This window comes from Geotrypetes seraphini, chromosome 10 (assembly GCF_902459505.1).
Source record: "Geotrypetes seraphini chromosome 10, aGeoSer1.1, whole genome shotgun sequence".
NCBI lineage: Eukaryota > Metazoa > Chordata > Amphibia > Gymnophiona > Dermophiidae > Geotrypetes > Geotrypetes seraphini.
Window position 1 is genome coordinate 12,962,670 of NC_047093.1, and position 21,947 is coordinate 12,984,616.

A 21,947-nucleotide genomic window follows, 5' to 3' on the forward strand; every position below is an offset into this window, starting at 1 on the left:
GGACCGGCAGCTACAGAACAATCTTATAGGAATGGTCTATATATGGCGTCAAATGTTAGGCACCAAGAAACAAAAAATCGAACAGAACTGCAGTGAAATATCGAGTCGAAAGACAAAGGCGAAAACTGCAATGGTGATGTACAAGATACCAAGTCTTTAATGAACAATCATAAAAAGATAAATATAAATATAGTCATAAAACAATTTGTATCCGAAAGGATTGATGAACCCGGACCCGACACAGTCCATGTTTCGAAGAAACACTCCTTCCTCAGGGGTCCTAATTTGAACAATTATATGTGTATGAATAAAATTATTAAAAATTATATGTGAGTGAAATTGGTAACAGCAAGGGAATCATATGAAAAGAACAGAGGAGATTGAGAGGGGACATGATCTAAACATTCAAGGTACTGAAGGGAATAGAGAAGGGCGAACGAGAGGGCACTCTCTAAAGTTGAAAGGGGATCGATTCCCGTTAAATGTAAGGAAGTTCTTCTTCACCCAGAGAGTGGTAGAAAACTGGAACGCTCTTCCGGAGTCTGTCATAGGGGAAACACCCTCCAGGGATTCAAGACCAAGTTAGACAAGGGCTGGAGGAGTTGCCATACAGTGAGAGATTAGAGAAACTGGGCCTCTTCTCCCTTGAAAAGAGGAGACTGAAAGGGGACATGATCAAAACATTCAAAATAATGAAGGGAATATACTTAGTAGATAAAGACAGGTTGTTCACCCTCTCCAAGGTAGAGAGAACGAGGGGGCACTCCCTAAAGTTGAAAGAGGATAGATTCCGTACAAACGTAAGGAAGTTCTTCTTCACCCAGAGAGTGGTAGAAAACTGGAATGCTCTTCCGGAGTCTGTCATAGGGAAAACACCCTCCAGGGATTCAAGACCAAGTTAGACAAGGGCTGGAGGAGTTGCCATACAGTGAGAGATTAGAGAAACTGGGCCTCTTCTCCCTTGAAAAGAGGAGACTGAAAGGGGACATGATCAAAACATTCAAAATAATGAAGGGAATAGACTTAGTAGATAAAGACAGGTTGTTCACCCTCTCCAAGGTAGAGAGAACGAGAGGGCACTCTCTAAAGTTGAAAGAGGATAGATTCCGTACAAACGTAAGGAAGTTCTTCTTCACCCAGAGAGTGGTAGAAAACTGGAACACTGTTCTGGAGTCTGTTATAGGGGGAAACACCCTCCAGGGATTCAAGACAAAGTTAGACAAGTTCCCGCTGAACCAGACCGTACGCAGGTAGGGTTAGTCTCAGTTAGGGCACTGGTCTTTGACCTAAGGGCCGCCGTGGGAGCAGACTGCTGCGCACGACGGACCACTGGTCTGACCCAGCAGCGGTAATTCTTAGGTTCTTATGTTAATATGGAACAATAATGCGCAAGATTCATAGATTGTAACGTGAGCATACATAAAAAAAATAATGTGAGCATAATAGTGAAATGAAACGTATGGTGAAATAAGTGAAATGTGCATAAGAGTTAGGCCAAATGTTAGGCACATTTGCTGCAGAAAAAGATGCAAGGTGCCGAAAACACTGTTACACCCCATGTATAAACTAGCGTCTCAGTATTTCCACTTGGATCTGCACAGGAGGAGGAGTTAGGAAAGGGGCATAGGTGGGTCGGTGGCGATCTCTTGCAATGTATGCACAGTTAGATTATAGCAGAGATTTGGCCGCAGCGTGCATGTCAGAATTGACATCAGGTTTCATTTGCTTTCTTTGCCGCTGCCGCGCATTGTCCTCGCGCCCAAAAATTCAAGGTTTTAACATGAAGTTTAACACACGATAGCGATTTCTGCAATGCATTAAGGATTTTTTGGGGGTTGGTATTTTAAAATCTATTTCAAACCCTAACACTTAACCTGGGCGTACTGATAGATAGGACCCTGAAACTGTCGGCACAATGCGCGGCAGCGGCAAAGAAAGCAAATAGAATGTTAGGCATGATAAAGAAAGGAATCACGCGTAGATCGGAGAAAGTTATAATGCCGCTTTATAGGGCAATGGTCAGACCCCACTTGGAATACTGCGTCCAACATTGGTCTCCCAACCTAAAGAAGGATATAGAACTGCTGGAGAGGGTGCAGAGACGAGCAACGGAGCTAAGAAAAGGTATGGAGAACTTGGAATACGAGGAACGACTTAAGAGCCTGGGGTTGTTCTCCCTTGAGAAAAGGAGACTGCGAGGGGATAGGATCGAGACTTTCAAAACACTGAAAGGAATCGACAAAATAGAGCAGGAAAAAAAATTATTTGCAGTGTCGTTGTTTTGTAGATAACTCTAAGTAATGAGTTTTGGGGGATTTTTTTGCTTATAAAAGACAGGTCATGGCCTTCCGCCTCATGCACAGCGTCAGGTTGGGCATGTAGCAGCATCTTAGACACGCGAGAGTTGCTCATACCCTTTGCGGTAGAAATAGTGTCTCGGGGCAGTTTATTTGTTTTGAGCGTGCATTTTGGAAAAGCTGAACATAATTGCAAGTTAAATAAAAAGCTGATAGTAACATAGGGCTCCTTTTACTAAGATACGATAGCATTATTAGCACGCGCTAACCCCGCGCTACGCGGCTAGAACTAACTGACCAGCTCAATGGTGGCGTTAGCGTCTAGGGCGCGCTAAAACCGCTATCGCACCTTAGTAAAAGGAGCCCATAGTAACATAGCAAATGATGGTAGATAATGAAGGGACACGTCTTGTAGTTTTCCATATGTTGTTTAAAGCTGTAAATCCAGACTCTGTTTGCCTTCTCTTGCTGAAAATACTACAAGGACATTTATGTTTGAAAAGATATGTTCTTATCTTGTTGTGAAGTGAATTCAATTGTTTTTATAAGCCGTATTTGCAAACAGCTTTAGATAATAGGCTCTGCTGGCCAAGGCTCTTCTGACCTTTTGGACTCCAGTCTTGAGATAGAAAAATGCTGATTTCTTTAAAGTTTCATGTGACCTGTGTCCATATATGGTTTGTGTTTACGTCACATGCTGACACATGCCGACTACACTGATTCATGTAAAAAATGATATAAAAGAGATGTAAAGCTGACAATAAATTGGACATGTTTTGGAAGATGATTTCTGGTCTTTAAGATATGTCCCCAGGTGCACCTGACTTTCAAATGGCAGAGAAAGTATGGGGCAGGAATTGGGACCTAATCCTTTTCAGATAAAGGCCTGAACGGTCCATCCAGTCTGCCCATTAGTTATAGCCATTAAAAATACATGATTAAATTAACTTGTCTCTTCTTTGATTTTCTGGGTCATAGACTGTAAAGTCCACCTGGTATTGTCCTAGGTTCCAAATGCTGAAGTTGCCTATCCAACCATCCTGTTTGCAGGATATCTACCATAATGTCTGGCCAGTAACATCCTCATGTTCCAAGTTGGTAGAGTTTCCATCGATGCCCTCCCCAGCCCAATCCTACACCAAATCATTACATATGGGACACAGACCATTCAAGTCTGTCCAGTACCAGCCTTTGCTCTTTAATTTACATTCTTTGTTTTCTAATTAGAGATCTTCTATGTTTATCCAATGCTTTTTTGAATTCCATCACCGTTTTCCTCTCCATCACTTCCCTCAGGAGGGCATTCCAGGCATCTACCATACTTCTCCGTGAAGAAGAATTTCCTAATATTGCTCCTGAGTCTTCCTCCCTACAACCTCAAATTACGCCCTCTAGTTATACCATTTTCTCTTCTCTGGAAAAGATTTGGTTCTATATTAATAATATGCATCAAGATGGTCAGTCTGTGCTGATTCGCTTGACTGTCACCGTTGACTGCCAATGAAATGAAAACTTTTGTCACTAAAAGATAAAACAAATTAGAAAAAAAAAGCAAATAATACCACGCTCGTGTTTAGTTTAAAATAAGAAAAGCTGCCACAGTTCACTTCACCAAAGCAGCTTAAGAACTGACTAAAATATTGATGCCAATAAACAAGGTTCCCTGCATTTTATGAATTCCAGTTGTCATGTTGACGTTGTTCCGGTCAAATTCCTGTGGCATCTCCTTTCTCTGGAAATCTCATTGAGATGGCAATTAAAAGGTGATCCATCGGAGGGAGCTTCCGAATCAAAGACTGGCGTGCGGCTGATAAATGAGGGAGAGATCCCAGGCAGCCACTGAGAAATAGCTTTCGAGAAAACGGTGCTGTTATGCCATCCTGTGAGAAGAACAGATGGAACATTCTAGGCCCTAGTGGAGCATTTGGACTTTCGCTTCTGAGGAGACTGCTGGATGGGGTTTAAATGACGATGGCAAGAAATATGGCCTCCAGCTGGGAATTCAGGGAGCGTTTGATAGTTTTAGGTTCGGCGGCTTGATAGAGCATCGGAAGAATTAAAAGTGACCAGCTTCAGCACTTAGATTAAATTTGGGAGGAGTCAGTATGGTGAGGACACGGTTAAACTTTCAGTGGAAGTTATAGGCGCTCAGCAGAATCCAGTTAAAATTAACTAGTTCTCTGTTTGGAAAAAAATGTCTGGCGTTATCCAGTGATATTGCTAGTTAAGCCTGTAATGTGTAGTTAAAGTGAACTACACTTTCCCCCTCCGTATTCGCGGTTTCGTTGTCCGCGGTTTCGGTTATTCACGGTTTTTCGTGTGCAGGCTCCGCCCCCAAATGTACGTCAAAGGAAGTTGCTGCTCCCAGCGACGCACGGAAAAAAAAAAAATCGATCCTCTCAGCGTGGTACAGAGAACATCGCGGCACTTTCTTCACAGGAGCAGGTAAGGTTATTTGCGGTTTTGTGTCTTTCGGGGGGGCTTTTTACAGAAAAACCGCGAATAGCGTACAAAAAGTTATTCACGGTTTTTCTGTATTCGCGGCCATGCTGATCCCCTATCTCCGCGAATACGGAGGGGGACGTGTAATAACTTAAGCCTGTAACGTAGACTTAAAGTTAACTAATAAGTCATTGGTAAACGTTAATCGCAAACGCCTGAGTTCAGTATATACCGCAGGAAGTTAGTCAATAAAAACATCAACAACCAACGTATTTACTTTTATTTCAACGTATCCAAGTGGATTACTTTGCAATTACACTAACCCCCTCTTTTACAAAGGTGCGCTAAGCTTTTTAGCGTGTTCTAAACGTGTGCTAAATACTAACGCATGCATGTTATCCTATGGACACGTTAGTGGTTAGCACACGTGTTGATTTAGCACGTACTAAATCCGCGCTAAAACGCTTAGCGCGCCTTTGTAAAAGATGGCCTAACGTGTGTTAAGCACTCTTAGGCCCTGATTCTCACAGGGACACCAAAAGTTAGACAGTGGTAGGCATCCTGCCACCGCCTAACTTAATTGGTTTAATTGGCGATAAATAACATGGTAATGGACTGTGTCATTTAAAACCAATTAAAAACTAATTTTAAAAAATGTAGACGCCTGCAGGTATCTATAGAACAGGCTGCCAAAGTCATGTCCACAGAGGTATCTACCAGCGGATACAGTGAAATTGGGCGTGCTTGCACCAGAAGTGACTGTAGGCGTCAGTAGGAGCCCCTGTGGATGTGATTCTCGTGAAAAATAGACACCGGAAATGTAGGCCAGTAAACCCTGTCGTACATTTCCGGAGTCTACTTTACACACGGCTGCAATTCTGCAGCCGCACTGGTACATGATTGACACGTGACCGGTGCCGGTTTTGGAGGTGCAGGCCGATACTGGCACCAATTGCAGAATCTGGCTCTTAGGGCCTCTTTCTATATATGTTTCCTAAAACGTCCAAATTGCCATTTTCGAAACACATCTAAATCTCAAGGGGGTGGGTTGGGGGGCATGTTATGGGCAAATTGAAGGGTGGCCAATGTTACACCGATTTTCAAAAAGGGTTCCAAGGGAGATCCGGGGAATTACAGACCGGTAAGCCTGACCTCAGTGCCGGGCAAAATGGTGGAAACAATTATAAAAAATAAAATTGTGGAACATATAGACAACATAATTTAATGGGATGGAGTCAGCATGGGTTCAGACAAGGGAGATCTTGCCTCACCAATTTGCTTGACTTCTTTGAAGGTGTGAATAAACATGTAGATAAAAGTGAGCAGGTTGATGTAGTTTTCCAGAAGGCTTTTGACAAAGATCCTCATGAGAGGCTCCTGAGAAAATTAAAGAGTCATGGGATAGGTGGCAAAGTTCAGTTGTGGATTAGGAATTAGTTATCGGATAGAAAACAGAGGATAGGGTTAAATGGTCATTTTTCTCAGTGGAGGAGAGTAAATAGTGGAGTGCCACAAGGGTCTGTACTGGGACTGTTACTATTTAATTTCTTTATAAATAATCTAGAAATTGGAACTACGAGTGAGGTGATTCAATTTGCAGATGACACTAAACTGTTCAAAGTTGTTAAAACTCATGCAGACTGAAAAACTGCAGGACGACCTTAGGAAATTGGAAGACTGGGCGTCCAAATGGCAGATGAAATTTAATGTGGAAAATGCAAAAATGATGCATATTGGGAAGAATAACCCAAATCACAGTTACTGGATGCTAGGGGCCACCTTGGGGGTCAGCACTCAAGAAAAAGATCAGGGTGTCATTGTGGACAATATGCTGAAACCTTCCACCCAATGTTCGGCAGCGGCCAAGAAAGCAAACAAGATGCTAGGAATTATTGGAAAAGGGATGGTTAACAAGACTAAGAATGTCATAATACCTCTGTATCGCTCTATAGGGTGACCTTATCTGGAATATTGCGTTCAGTTCTGGTCTCCTTATCTCAAAAAATATATGGTGGTACTAGAAATGGTTCAAAGATGAGCGACCAAGATGATAAAGGGGACTCCTCTCGTATGAGGAAAGACTAAAAAGGTTAGGGCTCTTCAGCTTGGAAAAGAGACGGCTGAGGGGAGATAGGATTGAAGTCTACAAAATCCTGAGCAGAGTAGAACGGGTACAAGTGGATCGATTTTTCACTCCATCAGAAATTACAAAGACTAGGGGACACTCGATGAAGTTACAGGGAAATACTTTTAAAACCAATTGGAGCAAATTTTTTTTTACTCAGAGAATAGTTAAGCTCTGGAACGCGTTGCCAGAGGATGTGGTAAGAGCGGATAGCGTAGCTGGTTGTAAGAAAGGTTTGGACAAGTTCCTGGAGGAAAAGTCCATAGTCTGCTGTTGAGACAGACATGTGGGAAGCCTCTGCTTGCCCTGGATCGATGGCATAGAATGCTACTACTGTTTGGGTTTTTGACAAGCTAAAACGGGAAAATAAAAACACAAACTACAAGATATTGCCGACGAGACATGCTACAAAAGGGAAAAGGGTGGAATACATTATATAAAATAAGAAGAAAGGGGAATGGCAAGAACGAAAGGGAGAAGGGGAAAGTCTGATATGTGGCCTTTATCTGAGTCTCATATGCATCTGATCCTAGGTATAAATCTGGTCGGCATCTTTAAAGAGAAAGGTTTTGAGGCTGGATTTGAAGTTATTGGAGTTAGTTTCCTCTCTCAGGGCTGAAGGGAAGTCATTCCGTAAAGATGGAGCAACTACTGAATAGATAGTCTTGCGTGTTGTATCGTAAAATAATTGTCGAACAGAAGGGACTGTTAGAAGATGTTGTTGTGAGGACCGAAGTGAGCGCGAAGATACATACGGGATCAAAAGTCAATAAACAAAGGGGTGTGATTTGATTGAACTTTGAAAGCGACGAGAAGAATTTTAACTCTAGGGGTGATAGGCAAACAAGATACGGATCCTGACACTTTATGAAGAAGGCAGAAGTCCTGGGGCGTGGCTGGGAATGGACATGCCATAAGAACATAAGAATAGCCTTACTGGGTCAGACCAATGGTCAATTCTCACGGCGCCCAATCCAGGTCCCTAGTACCTGGCCAAAACCCAAGGAGTAGCAATATTCCATACAGAATCTCAAAGAAAAGCAAGATTCTGGAATCCCAGAGAGTAACAAGATTCCGGAATCCCACAGAGGAATCCCGCAGGAAGGGGAGGAATGGTCTAGTCGATGCCCAGAAGAAGCAGCAGCTAAGCACACCAAGGACATAGAAGAAAAAGCAGCGAAGCACTCAAAGGACAAAGACTTGCGACCGGAGCGAAAACTGAAGAAGGGAAAGTCTGCAATCCTAGTGGGAGACTCAATCCTTAGGCAAGTAGACAGCCACATAGCAGGTGGGAGAGCGGATCGACTGGTGACCTACCTCCCAGGAGCGAGAGCAAAGGACATCGTGGACAAAATTGGAAAGATCCTAGAAGGAGCAGAGACGGAAGAGACTACAGTAATGATCCACAACGGGACAAATGATGTCAGCAGGAGGGACTACAGTAGAAGTGCACTGATAGAACAGTTCAAGATTCTGGGAAGGATGTTGAAGATGAGGACTCAGAAGATCCTACCAGTACCGAGGGCAGATGTGAAGAGGCAGGCGGAACTACAATCAATAAATGCATGGATGAGGAGATGGTATGAGGAAGAGGGGTTCCACTTCATGAGGAACTGGACAACGTTTTGGGGGCAAGAGCAAGCTCTTCAGGAGAGATGGATTACACCTGACGCGGCAGGAACTAGACTTCTGGCAAACAATGTCAGGAGAGGAATAGAACAGGCTTTAAACTAAGAAGAAGGGGAAAGCCGACAGTTGACCAAGTGTCGACGATTCGGAAGAAGGTATCCCTTCTAAGTGGGATACTAAGTGGGAAAAATGCTGGGAAGAAACAACGGGCAAAACACAGGAATTTACTGACCCAGAAGAGGAGGATAAGAGGATTGTAGCACAGGAGAAGAAAATAAAGATCGAAGCACAGGGAAAGGAAATGAACACAAAAAAATACCAGGACTTAAATTGCATATATACTAATGCAAGGCGTCTAAGGAACAAAATGGGGGAATTAGAAGTCATGACCAAAACTGAGAACCTAGACATCAATGGGGTCTCAGAAACCTGGTGGAATGAAGAAAACAAATGGGACATAGCACTGCCGGGATACAAACTCTATCGCAAGGACAGGTCAGGTCAGAAAGGAGGAGGAATAGCCCTATACATAAAAGAAAGCATACACTCGATCAGAGTGGACACAACAGCGACGACCAACAAATTAGAATCACTATGGGTTAAAATACCGGGAAGGAAAGGGCCCAAGATAAAATTGGGTCTGTACTATCATCCACCTGGGCAAACTGAAGCTACTGATGAAGAAATGGAAGCCGAGATGAAACGAGAATGCAAAAGTGGTAACACAATTATTATGGGAGACTTCAACTATCCCAGGATAGACTGGAGTCTTGGAAACTCACAATGCGCTAGGGAGACCGGATTCCTGGAGGCTTTACAGGACTGCTTCATGGATCACCTTGTCAGAGAACTGACGAGAGGGAATGCCACTCTGGATCTAATCCTAAATGGGCTAAGAGGACCTGCAAAGGAAGTGGAAGTAGTGGGACCGTTGGGAAACAGCGATCACAATATGATCAAGTTCAAAGTTGAAGTAGGAATACCGAAGGGAAAGGGACAACTTTTAACTTCAAAAAGGAAACTACGAAGCGATGAGGGTAATGGTATGGAAGAAACTTAAGAACAGCTCAAAGAAATGGCAGACTGTAGAGCAAGCCTGGTCTTTATTCAAGGACACGGTGAGCGAGGTGCAAAATCTGTGTATCCCCAGATTCAGAAAAGGGTGCAAAAAGAGTCGAACAAAAGACCCGGCGTGGATAACTAAAGAAGTGAAGAAAGCGATAGGGGATAAGAATTCTTTCAAGAAATGGAAACAGGGCAAAACCGAAGAGAACTGGAAAGAGCACAGGAAGTATCAAAAAGAATGTCACCTCGTGGTTAGAAAAGCAAAAAGAGAATATGAAGAGAGGCTATCCAGGGAAGCATGAAATTTCAAACCGTTCTTCAGATATGTTAAAGTGAAGCAGCCGGCTAGGGAGGAGGTGGGACTGCTGGATGACGGAGATAGGAAGGGAGTGGTGAAGGAGGAGAAAGAAGTGGCGGAAAGACTAAACATGTTCTTTTCGTCAGTATTTACAAAAGAGGAAACATCCAACATACCGGAACCTGAACAAATCTTCAAAGGAGACTAAGCAGAAAAATTAACATCATGGAAGTAAGCCTCAAAGATGTACACAGGCAGATAGAAAAATTAAAAACTGACAAATCACCAGGCCCGGACGGAATCCACCCTAGGGTACTGAAAGAACTAAAGGAGGAAATAGCAGAACTACTACAGCAAGTCTGTAATCTATCCCTGATAACAGGTGTGATCCCAGAGGATTGGAAGATAGCCAATGTTATGCCCATCTTTAAAAAGGGATCGAAAAGTGACCCCGGGAACTACAGACTGGTAAGTCTGACCTCGGTCCCTGGGAAAATGGCGGAAGCACTGATAATAGATAGCATTGAGGAGCATCTAGAAAGGAATAAACTTATGATAACAAGCCAACATGGCTTCTGCAAGGGAAGATCGTGCCTGATGAATTTATTGCATTTCTTCGAAGGAATTAACAAACGGATGGACAAAGGGGATCCCATAGACATCGTATACTTAGACTTCCAAAAAGCCTTTGACAAGGTACTCCATGAACGCCTATTTCGGAAACTGAAGAACTATGGGGTGGAAGGAGATGTACACAGATGGATCAGGAATTGGTTGATGGGTAGGAAGCAGAGGGTAGGAGTGAAGGGCCACTACTCGGACTGGAGGAGGGTCACGAGTGGTGTTCCGCTTGGACCGCTGCTATTCAATGTATTTACAAATGATCTAGAAACAGGGACGAAGTGCGAAGTAATAAAATTCACAGACGACACCAAACTATTTAATGGGGCTAGGACTATAGAAGACTGCGAGGATTTACAAAGGGACCTGAACAAACTAGGGGAGTGGGTGACGAGATGGCAGATGAAGTTTAATCTAGAGAAATGTAAAGTCTTGCACATAGGAAACAGAAACCCGAAGTGCAGCTACACAATGGGAGGGCTGTCATTGGGTGAGAGTATCCAAGAAAGGGACATGGGGGTAATAGTGGACAAGACAATGAAGCCGTCGGCACAGTGCGCAGCGGCCGCTAAGAAAGCGAATAGAATGCTAGGTATAATCAAGAAGGGTATTACAACCAGAACGAAAGAAGTTATCCTGCCGTTGTATCAGGCAATGGTGCACCCGCATCTGGAATACTGCGTCCGATATTGGTCGTCGTACCTGAAGAAGGATATGGTGATACTCGAGAGGGTTCAGAAGAGAGCGACACACTTGATAAAGGGTATGGAAAACCTTTCATACGCTGAAAGATTGAAGAAACTGGGGTTCTTTTCCCTGGAGAAGCGGAGACATAGAGGGGATATGATAGAGACTTACAAGATCATGAAGGGCATAGAGAAAGTGGAGAGGGACAGATTTGTCAAACTTTCGAAGACTACAAGAACGAGAGAGCATTCGGAAAAATTAAAAGGGACAGATTCAAAACCAATGCTAAGAAGTTCTTCTTCACCCAGAGGGTGATGGATCCCTGGAATGTGCTTCCAGAGGGCGTGATAGGACAGAGTACGGTTTTGGGGTCAAGAAGGGATTGGATGATTTCCTGAAGGAAAAGGGGATAGAAGGGTATAGATAGAGGATTACTATACAGGTCCTGGACCTGATGGGCTGCCGCGTGAATGGACTGCTGGGCATGATGGACCTCTGGTCTGACCCAGCAGAGGCATTACTTATGTTCTTATGTTCAAAGAGGAACAAGATTCTAGAATCGCAAGAGTAGCAACATTCCATACAGAATCTCAAAAAAATAGCAAGATTCCGGAATCCCAAAGAGTAACAAAATTCTAGAATCTCAAGAGTAGCAACATTCCATACAGAATCTCAAAGAATAGCAAGATTCCGGAATCCCAGAGAGTAACAAAATTCTAGAATCTAAAGAGTAGCAACATTCCATACAGAATCTCAAAGAATAGCAAGATTCCGGAATCCCAGAGAGTAACAAGATTCTAGAATCCCAAAAAGTAGCAACATTCCATGCTACCGATCCAGGGCAAGCAGTGGCTTCCCCATGTCTATCTCAAAAATAGACTATGGACTTTTCCTCCAGGAACTTGTCCAAACCTTTCTTAAAACCAGCTACCATGTTTGGACTTTGACGGTTTCATTTCTCCTGCTAGGTAGAAAGGTGAACATGTTACTGTGTGACACCAAGCACCCCAGCACGCTAAGTGAACCTGAAACCCTCCAGCATCTGGCTGCAGCTTGCCCTTGTTTGCATTAGGTTTCCCACACAGAAGACCACCCTGGCTGAGAGAGCAGGGATGAACAGGAGTCCTTCACGCATGGCCGCTGAGATGTGCTGAGTTTGTATATTAATCATGTCATCGGGATAGGGGAAAGGCTTCACTTTATTTTTGTTAATGTTTCTGTAGATTTTTGAAATGAATTTCTGCCCAAACAAGTGCACAGTTTTGCCATTTCTCGCCCTGGAGCTGGTTGCATTTGGCCACCTGCGTACTGGAAAGAAGTGAGGCCAGAGTTTGCGGCAGCTGGTTTATTTCTCATGGGAGACGCAGCCCTGGTTTTACACATCTGGCTGGAAAACTCATTGTGGGGTGGATTTCACCCAGTCTTGACTTTTTTTTTTTTGTTGTTGACGTTGATGGAGCAGACGTCCACATGCTTACTTTTGGATAGCATCAGATCTTCAAATGCATGAGAAGTTTTTTTCATGGCTGTGCATAGTTTTCTTTTCAACAGATATAATTTTATTTTGTAAGCCCCAAATCTCATTTGCATTTGGCAGGAGACTCCATGCGCATAAACATGACACATATAATAGAGTAAAAATTTTAAAAAGGAAAGGGGGAAGGTAGGATTGAGTTAGCCCAAGTGACAATTAGTGAGGCTTCAATCCTTGGGTTTTGAAAACTCTTTTGTGAAAATTAGAACTAGATCGGAGAATCCATATACTACGGAAATGCAAGAATTAGGCTTTTCACCAACTCTCTGCTGAAATTGATGTAACTTGCAATGATCATTTGAGTCATTTCCATCCATTATGGATATAAAGCTAAAAATTCAAAAGATTTGAGCACAGAAATTTGGGTTACTCGGGCAAATCTTGACATTTCAGATTCCTTCTCTTCCCCCCTTCCTCATGCTCCACCTGTGTGTTGGGAGTGTATGGCACAGTGGTTCGAGCTGCTGACTCAGCACCCTGAGGTTGTGGGTTCAAATCCCATGCTGCTCCTTGTGACCTTGGGCAAGTCACTTAGGCCTAGATTCACTAACCTCACGAATCCGATCCGTGGGCAATCTGATCCGTGAGGTAGCCAGGCGCCCGATTTACAACGTACCTGCATGCAAATTAAGCCGATTGGAGGTACACCCCAAGCTGACCACAAAGATTGCTGAAGAGCAATCCTGACGCATGTGCAGACCATCTTCTTTGCCTGTAGATGGTCTGCGCATGCGTTTTCTCTCCGTGCTTTTTTTTTTTAACTTTTTTACTCGCCGTGGTTTTAACCTGCAGATTTAAAGCAGGGCTACACTGCAGCATGTTCTGGAACTTAACAGAACACGCCATAGTGCAACCCTGCGGGTTAAAACCACGGAGTCGGGACGGCAAGAGCAGTAGAGTCAGGGCAGAGAGCAGGGTTTTTGCGCAAGCGACTGGTCCTCAGCCGTCGCTTGTTTTGGGGTCGGCCAGCTAAGTCGGTGAGCCTGAAAATGTTTAGTGAATCGCTGCCGGCTACATTTGCATGTGCAGATCGGATCGGATCGGATCGGAGGTTGATCGGCACCAAGGTTAGTGAATCGGGTTGGTACACGATCGCAAACACGATCGGTGGGCTTAGTGAATCTAGCCCTTAATCCCCCTATTGCCTCTGGTACACTAGATAGAGTGTGAGACTCCCCCCCTCCCCCAGGACGGATAGGGGAAAAAATGCTTGAGTGCCTGAATGCAAACCACTTACGCCAAAATGGAATATAAATAAAACACAAGAGTTATGGGCACACTTGGGATACGGCCAGGAAAGGTATAATACTTCTGTAAATGACATGCTCAGTTTCTGTTTCCAAATAAAAGACATTCAGACATAGTCGCTTAAAAATAACAGAAGTGCCAGGTAATGGCAACAGCCAATGACTGGTAAAATTGAATGAGAAGACAGGAAGAGTATTTCAAAGGCTCGTTTGAGTTTCATTTTGTAGCATAAGAGCATTCCTGTTTAGTCAAAGCTCTAAAAAAAAAAAAAAAAACAACGAGGTTATGGCATCACAAAAGTGGCTAACACTGATGTCAGTGATTCTGTCCGTAGGGAAGACACAGCGTTTTCCCTCTTCAATAGATTTTTCAGCTCTAATCACAGTGAAAAGTTGTGTAATTAGCACTGAAATTTTTAATTGCTATTTTTTTCTGCACATTGAAAAGTACCTCCAGAAACTGAAATCCAGAAATACAGTTCCCCACAAAATAGAATACTCTGCATAAAACTGGAACATTTATTTGTAATTCCTCTTTCTGCTTTTATTGTCATCAGAGAAATAAGATGAATACAAAGATGACTTTGTAAGTGTGATTAGGGCGCCCTCTTGTGTTTGCAATGGATAATGTCACATTAGTGCCAAATTACTACTACAGTACTACTGTTTATGACTTCTATAGCGCTGAAAGACATGCACTGCACATTTTGACATGTAATAGATGGTTCCTTCTCAGAAGAGCTTACAATCTAACTTGGACAGACAGACATGACATATAAGGTTGAGGATGCAGAACCCAAGGTGAGAGGAGTTAGGAGTCGAAAGCACTCTCAAAGAGGTGGGCTTTGAATCGGGCCTTGAACACTTAGAACATAAGAATTGCCATAATGGGACAGACTGAAGGTCCATCAAGTCCAGTATCGTGTTTCCAACAGTGGCCAACTCTAGTCCTAAGCACATAGCTAGATCCCAAGTAGCAAAACAGATTCCATGATGCTTATCCTAGTAATAAGCAGTGGATTTCTCCAAGTTCATCTCAATAATGGTCTATGGACTTCTCTTATGGGAAATTATCCAAACCTTTTTTAAACCCCACTAAGTTAACTGATTTCACCACATTCCCTAGCAATGAATTCCAGAGTTTAATTGCACGTTGTGTGAATAAATATTTTCTCTGGTGTGTTTTAAATCTACTCCTTAGTAGCTTCACCACTTGTCCCCCTCATCCTAGTATTTTTGGAAAGCGTGAACAAGCGATTCACATCTACCCTTTCCGCTCCACTCATTATTTTATAGACCTCTATCATATCACCCCTGAACTGTCTCAGCCGCTTTAGCCTTTCCTCATAGGGAAGTCATCCCATCCCTTATCATTTATGTCACCCTCCTCTGAATTAGAAAATGTACAGAGAAGGGTGACAAAAATGATAAGGGATGGGATAAGGTTGGATAAGTTGATAAAGGATGGGATAAGGTTGGATAAGTTCCTACTGGAACAGAACATATGCAAGTAAGGCTAGACTCAAATAGGGCACTGGTCTTTGACCTAAGGACCGCCGCGTGAGTGGACTGCTGGGCACGATAGACCACTAGTCTGACCCAGCAGTGACAATTCTTATGTTCTTATGTTCCTTTCCCTGTGAGCACCTCCTGTCTTCATCATTGCCATCACACTTCACCTTTGCTTCAACGCTCTCTCCTACTCCTTCTTCTGCTCACCGCGGGGAATTTCAATTACAACCCTGGCCCTCCACGCCATCTGCCTCCCTACATGTGTAACTATTCCAACCTTATTCCTATTCCTCTCCTTCCGTCCTCCTCTCCAACAAACTGCCCTGTATTCATGCCCTTGTTATCTCCCAGTCCTTCCACCTGCTTGCTCTAACTGAGACGTGGATTCACCTTGAGGAATCAAATGCTGCCCTCTCCCATGGAGGCTACCAGTTCTCCTATACACCATGCATTACCGGTCAAGGGGGTGGTGTTGAGGTTCTTCTTTCACCTTCTTGCAGATTTCAACCTCTTCTCCCACCCCATTCACACGGCTCTTTGCCATTTGAAGTCTACTCCATTTGCCTATTTCTCCTCTACCTCTCTGGAGAGCAGTCATTTATCCCTCCCTCTCTTCCTCCCCTCCCCCTTCATCCCAGGCCCAGTTCCAGCATCTCTCTCCTTGTCCTTCTTCCTCCAGGTCCAGCATCTCTCCCCTTGTCCTTCTTCCTCCAGGTCCAGCATCTCTCCCCTTGTCCTTCTTCCTCCAGGTCCAGCATCTCTCCCCTTGTCCTTCTTCCTCCAGGTCCAGCATCTTTCCCTCCCCTCTCCCTCAGGCCCAACATCTCTCCAACCCCCTCCCTCCCCCTTACAGTAATTGTCATCCTATTTCAATGATTCTATTTAAAAACTGTAGTAAGTATGATTTTATATGATATGAATGATAAAAGTTATGGCATAAGAGGGGTCGCTGAAAAGTTCTCAGCCCAACCAAGAAGAGAATGATGTGGAGCCATGAAACCTACGAGTTATTCCACACTTTTCATGTCAGTTTTCTTTTCAGTGAGGCAAATGCATCTAGTAAGTGGGCACAAGTATAGGGAAACTAAGCCATTGTGACATCACCGTTAAGGTTGGCTCTTAGGCATTGGTAGAATGAGACATTATGACATCACAATAGGAGAGGCTGCTGAAAAGTTCTCAGCCCAACCAAGAAGAGAATGATGTGGAGCCATGAAACCTACGAGTTATTCCACACTTTTCATGTCAGTTTTCTTTTCAGTGAGGCAAATGCATCTAGTAAGTGGGCACAAGTATAGGGAAACTAAGCCATTGTGACATCACCGTTAAGGTTGGCTCTTAGGCATTGGTAGAATGAGACATTATGACATCACAATAGGAGAGGCCGCTGAAAAGTTCTCAGGCCAACCAAGAAGAGAATGATGGAGAGCCAGGAAACTCAAGTTATTCCACACTTTCCTTGACACTTTTTGTTTCAATTATATGATATGAAATGAAATGAAAAGTGTCAAGAAAAGTGTGGAATAACTTGTACATTTCATGGCTCCATTAGGGTTACTAGACATCTGGGAAAACCCATACATGTCCTTGTTTTATAGGACTGTCTGGGCTCCTGGTTGGATTTTCCAAGACCTGGCATTTGTCCGGGTTTTGGAAAGCCTCGATGAGCTCCGGATGCATCTGGAGGGCCTCTGAGCATGAGCGGATGATGTCACACAGATCCGTGCATGCTCCAGGCCCCCAAGACGTGGCTGGAGCTTGTCAGTGAAGAGCGGAGGCTTTGTAGGAGAGGGGCTGGTGGTTGAACTGGGCGGGGCTGGAGGCAGAACATTGCTGGGTCATGTGTCCGGGGGTTTTTGGTAACCCTACTCCACATCATTCTCTTCTTGGTTGGGTTGAGAACTTTGCAGGGACCCCTCGTATTGTGATGTCATAATGCCTCATTCCACCAATGCCTAACAGCCAACCTCATCGGTGATGTCACAATGGCTTCATCATCCTCTCTTTAACTCATTTAAGAACATAAGAATTGCCAAACAGGGACAGACTGAAGGTCCATCAAGTCCAGTATCCTGTTTCTAACAGTGGTCAACCCGAGTTCTAAGTATCTAGCAAGATCCCAAGAAGTAAAACAGATTTTATGTTGGAATAAGCAGTGGATTTCCCCAAGCCATCTCAATAATGGCCTGTGGACTTCTCTTTCAGGAAATTATCCAAACCTTTTATTAAACCCCGCTAAACTAACTGATTTCTCCACATCCTCTGACAACAAATTCCAGAGTTTAATTACACATTGTGTGGAGAAATATTTTCTCTGGTTTGTTTTAAATCGACTTAATTCAAACATGGTGAATATTTGCATAAAGTCACTGAATATCGATATAATTTAAGTGTTAGCACTTAAATGAATCTGGAGCAGAAAGGGAATTTGATTTAGTGCTTTTCTGTGGTAACAATCAAAGCAGTGGGGCAATGAAAGGGTTAAGTGATTTGCCTAAAACACAAGGAACTGCAGAGAGACTTGAACCCAACTCCCCAGGCTCACAGACCCCATTGCACTAACCATTAGGCCACTTCTCCACTGGATATGGTGTGTATCCCTGTCTATGACTACTAGTAGAGAATGACATGAGGACAAATTTTTCCCCGTTCCCCCAGGAACTTAATTTGTCCATCCCGTCGCCACGAGTTTTACCACTGTCCCTGCCCCATTCCTGTAAGCTCTGCATTAACCGCACAAGCCTCGAACACTTATGATTTTAAAGTGTCTGAGGCTTGTGCAGTTGAGGGCGGAGCTTAGGCATTGGTGGAATAAGGCATTATGACATCACAATCTGAGCTCTAGAATGTTGCTGCTTATGATTTGAAAGTGTTTGAGGCTTGTGCAGAAGAGGACAGAGCTTAGGCATTGGTGGAATGAGGCATTATGACATCACAATCTGAGCTCTAGAATGTTGCTGCTTATGATTTGAAAGTGTTTGAGGCTTGTACAGATGAGGACGAAGTTTGAAGGAATGGGGCAGGGACAGGAAAATAACTCACCGGGATGGTGAGTGAGTGGGATTTAGGAGTTAAAAGCTACCTCAAAAAAGTGAGCTTATAACTTGGATTTGAATACTCCTAGAGATGGAGCTTGATGTAATGACTCAGGCAGTCTGTTCCAGCAAGATAGAAGGGACTGAGTCTGAAGTTGTCAGTGGAGGAGAAGGGTATGGATAGGAGGGACTTACCTGAAGAACGGAGTTCGCGGGAGGGAGCATTGGGGGGAGATAAGTTAGGAGAGGTATCGAGGGGCTGTCAAGTGAATGGACTTGTAGGTCAGTAAGAGGAGTTTGGAAGTGTATTCAGTAATGGATAGGGAGTCAATGAAGTGACGAGCAGAGGGGTAATGCAAGTATAGCAGCAGCAGAAATTTGGACAGATTGAAGAGGAGGGAGACGGTTGAGTGGAAGACCTGAGAGAAGAAAGTTGCAGTAATCTAAGCGAGAGGTGATGAGAGTGTTGTAAAGGGTTTTGGTAGTGTGCTCGGAGAGGAGAGGTTGGATTTTGGTAATATTATAGAAGAAGAAGGGACAGGTTGGATCTGAACGGAGTGGTTGGATCTGAACGGAGAAGGAGAGAAAGGAGTCAAAGATGACCCCAAGGCTGTGAGCAGACAAGACAGGGAGGATGAGAGTGCTGTCCAGAGAAACAGAGAATGGGGGGAGGGGGGGAAGTTGGTTTAGATGTTAAGATAAGAAGTTCGGTCTTACCAATATTCAGGTTTAGGTAGGTTCCCAGATTCCCTCTTTAAAAAAAAGAGCACACCTGGCCACGCCCTGTTCTACCCCTCCATCTCTGCCCCACCCTGCTCCACCACCAGCACCACCCCCACACCTCGTATCTCCTTCCCTAAGCTCAGGGCCATGTCTGGAGGACCTCCACATAGAGTATGTGCAGAGGCCCTCCAGATGCAGTCCTGAGCTCAGGGTCTTCCAAAACCCAGACAGACTGCCAGATTTTGGAAATCCCTCTGGGCACCCAGACAGTCCTCTAAAATAAGGACATATCCAGGTTTTCCTGGACATCTGGTAACCCTAGATTTAGGTGGTGGCGAGATAGGCTGAGATACGGGCCTGGATTCATGTAGAGAGATCTGGGAGTCATCAGCTTAAAGGTCATACTGAAAACCATGGAAGGAGATCAGTGCACCAAGGGAGCGGGTATAGAGGGAGAAAAGGAAATGTCACAAGACAGAGCCTTGGGGTAGACCAACTGATAATAGGATAGCAGTAGAGGAGGATCCACCAAAGCATACACTGAAAGTGCGGTGGGAGAGATAAGAAAACCAAGAGAGAGCAGAACCCTGGAATCCCAGTGAGAGGATGATCAACAGTGCTGAAAGCAGCAGATAGATCGAGAAGGATGAGGATAGAGTAGAAGCCAAGGTCATTGGAGACTTTAGCAAGGCCAGTTTCCGTGGAATGCAGTGGGCGAAAGTCTGATTGAAGTGTGTGAAGAATAGCTTGAAATGAAAGGAAGTCCAGGCAGCGGCAGTGAACAGAATATTCAAGTAGCTTGGATAAGAAGGGGAGGAGGGAGATGGGGTGATAGTTGGGTCTAGTGAGGGTTTTTTGAGGAGAGGTGTAACTACGGAACGTTTGAAAACATCGAAACAGTGGCAGTGGCGAGTGATAGGTTGAGGATGTCACAGAGAGGAGGGAAGAGATACTGCTGAGTGAGCTGGTGGAAATTGAATCAGAGGAACAGGTAGTGGGTTTGGAGGAGAAGACGTGCTTCAGAAAAGGAGGAAAAAATGGCAGGGGTTTCAGGAAGGTTGGTAGAGGGGATAAAAGGAAGGAGGGGTGGGGGGAGGAGGTGACCTGGTTAAGAACTCAAGGTAAATTTTCTGAAATTAGTGGAGGAGAAGAGAAGACAGAGGCCTTTCTGGTGCGCAGGGGTGGAGCAGAGCTGGATGTTAGAGTGAGAAACCTGGAAATGCGGGAGTCAGAGGAGTCATCAGCACGGATGTTGAAGTCGCCAAAGATGAGAGAAGGAGACGAGGGTTCAAGAAACAAGAGGAGCCAAGAGTCAAAGCCAGTGAGGAAGGGAGAAGGGGACTTTTCAGGGGGTCGGTAATCGCACTTAGCAGGTGAACCACAAATATTCAGCAGGAAATAGCCGCCGAATATTCATGGTCAACGGCTAGCCCGGTCACCGCTGAGCGCCAATATTCGTTGGCTGACCAGCTAAGTTGAGCATCCAGAGAGACCCACGTGAATAGCAGATCTATCTTTGTAAGGTGACCAGATTTTAGTTAAATAAAATCCGGACCCCCACCTCATTACACCTATATCATGTCCCAGCCCTGCCCCCAGCTCCACCCCCTCAACCTGTTCTCATCGGGAGGGAGGGCATTTGCACATGCGTGGATGCCCTCTCCAAACGGTCCCAAAGAAGAAGCTTTTCAAAGCCCAGACAAAGTTCCGGGTTTTGAAAAGCTGTCCAGACACCCAGACATGTCCGGGTAAATCCAGACATCTGGTAACCCTATATCTTTGGTCTCTATGGCTTAGCCGGCCAACCAATGAAGACTGACTTAACTGGTTATGTGGAAAGCGGCTAAAAATAGCTGGTTGCCGGATGCTGCCTGGCATTGAATTTCTGGGTTCACCGCTGACTGTGGGAGTCAGTCTGGCTAACGCTTGCAGTCTCAATCGGCCCCATTACTACGAAGCAGTGCAAGGGCAAGTTTAGTGGTAAAGCTTCATTTGAACACTAGATGGCAGCATTATATTAACTGTGTCTCAGGGTGATTTTAAGTCTGTCACATCTCTAGCTGAGTTTGCTTTTCTTGCAAGGTTAATTCATTTTGCAAGTTAGGACTCAAGGAAAATTCCTTATCCTAGAAAATAAAGCAATATGGAGCTCTTTTACTAAAGGGCCTTACGTCCCTAATGCATGTCAAGAGCATGAAAACAGAGTACAGTACAACACATGAAAGAGTTTTGCAGCTTTTCCCCATTTTCCACAAGCCAAGCCTGCGGTAATGATATTTTAAAAGAATTTTCCTCTCATAGGTGGGGAATGGGAGTTTCTGCATCATCCAGCTAGTGTTTTATAATTAGCACATGTTAACTGAAGAGATGACAAGTGATCTCATATTAATATTTTGCAGGAAATCAATAAAGTCAAAAGCTGACCACCATTGGCTAATTTACACCCATATAGTCAATGCTGGGCTTACCTGGGCCCCGCACTGAATATCGACCTAGAAGTTGTGGGCTAAATTCTGAGTTGCACTCTGTCCCAAAGATATTCAAGGCAATTTACAGGTTGAAATCGTGGGAATACAAATTGATGCATTGCAAACAAAATGGCAAGTTTCCAAGTTTTATTAAAATTTGTAGAAACATCAATCAGACATTCTATTTTGTTTGCAATGTATCAATTTGTATTCCCACGATTTCAACCTGTAAATTGCCTTGAATATCTTTGGGACAGAGTGCAA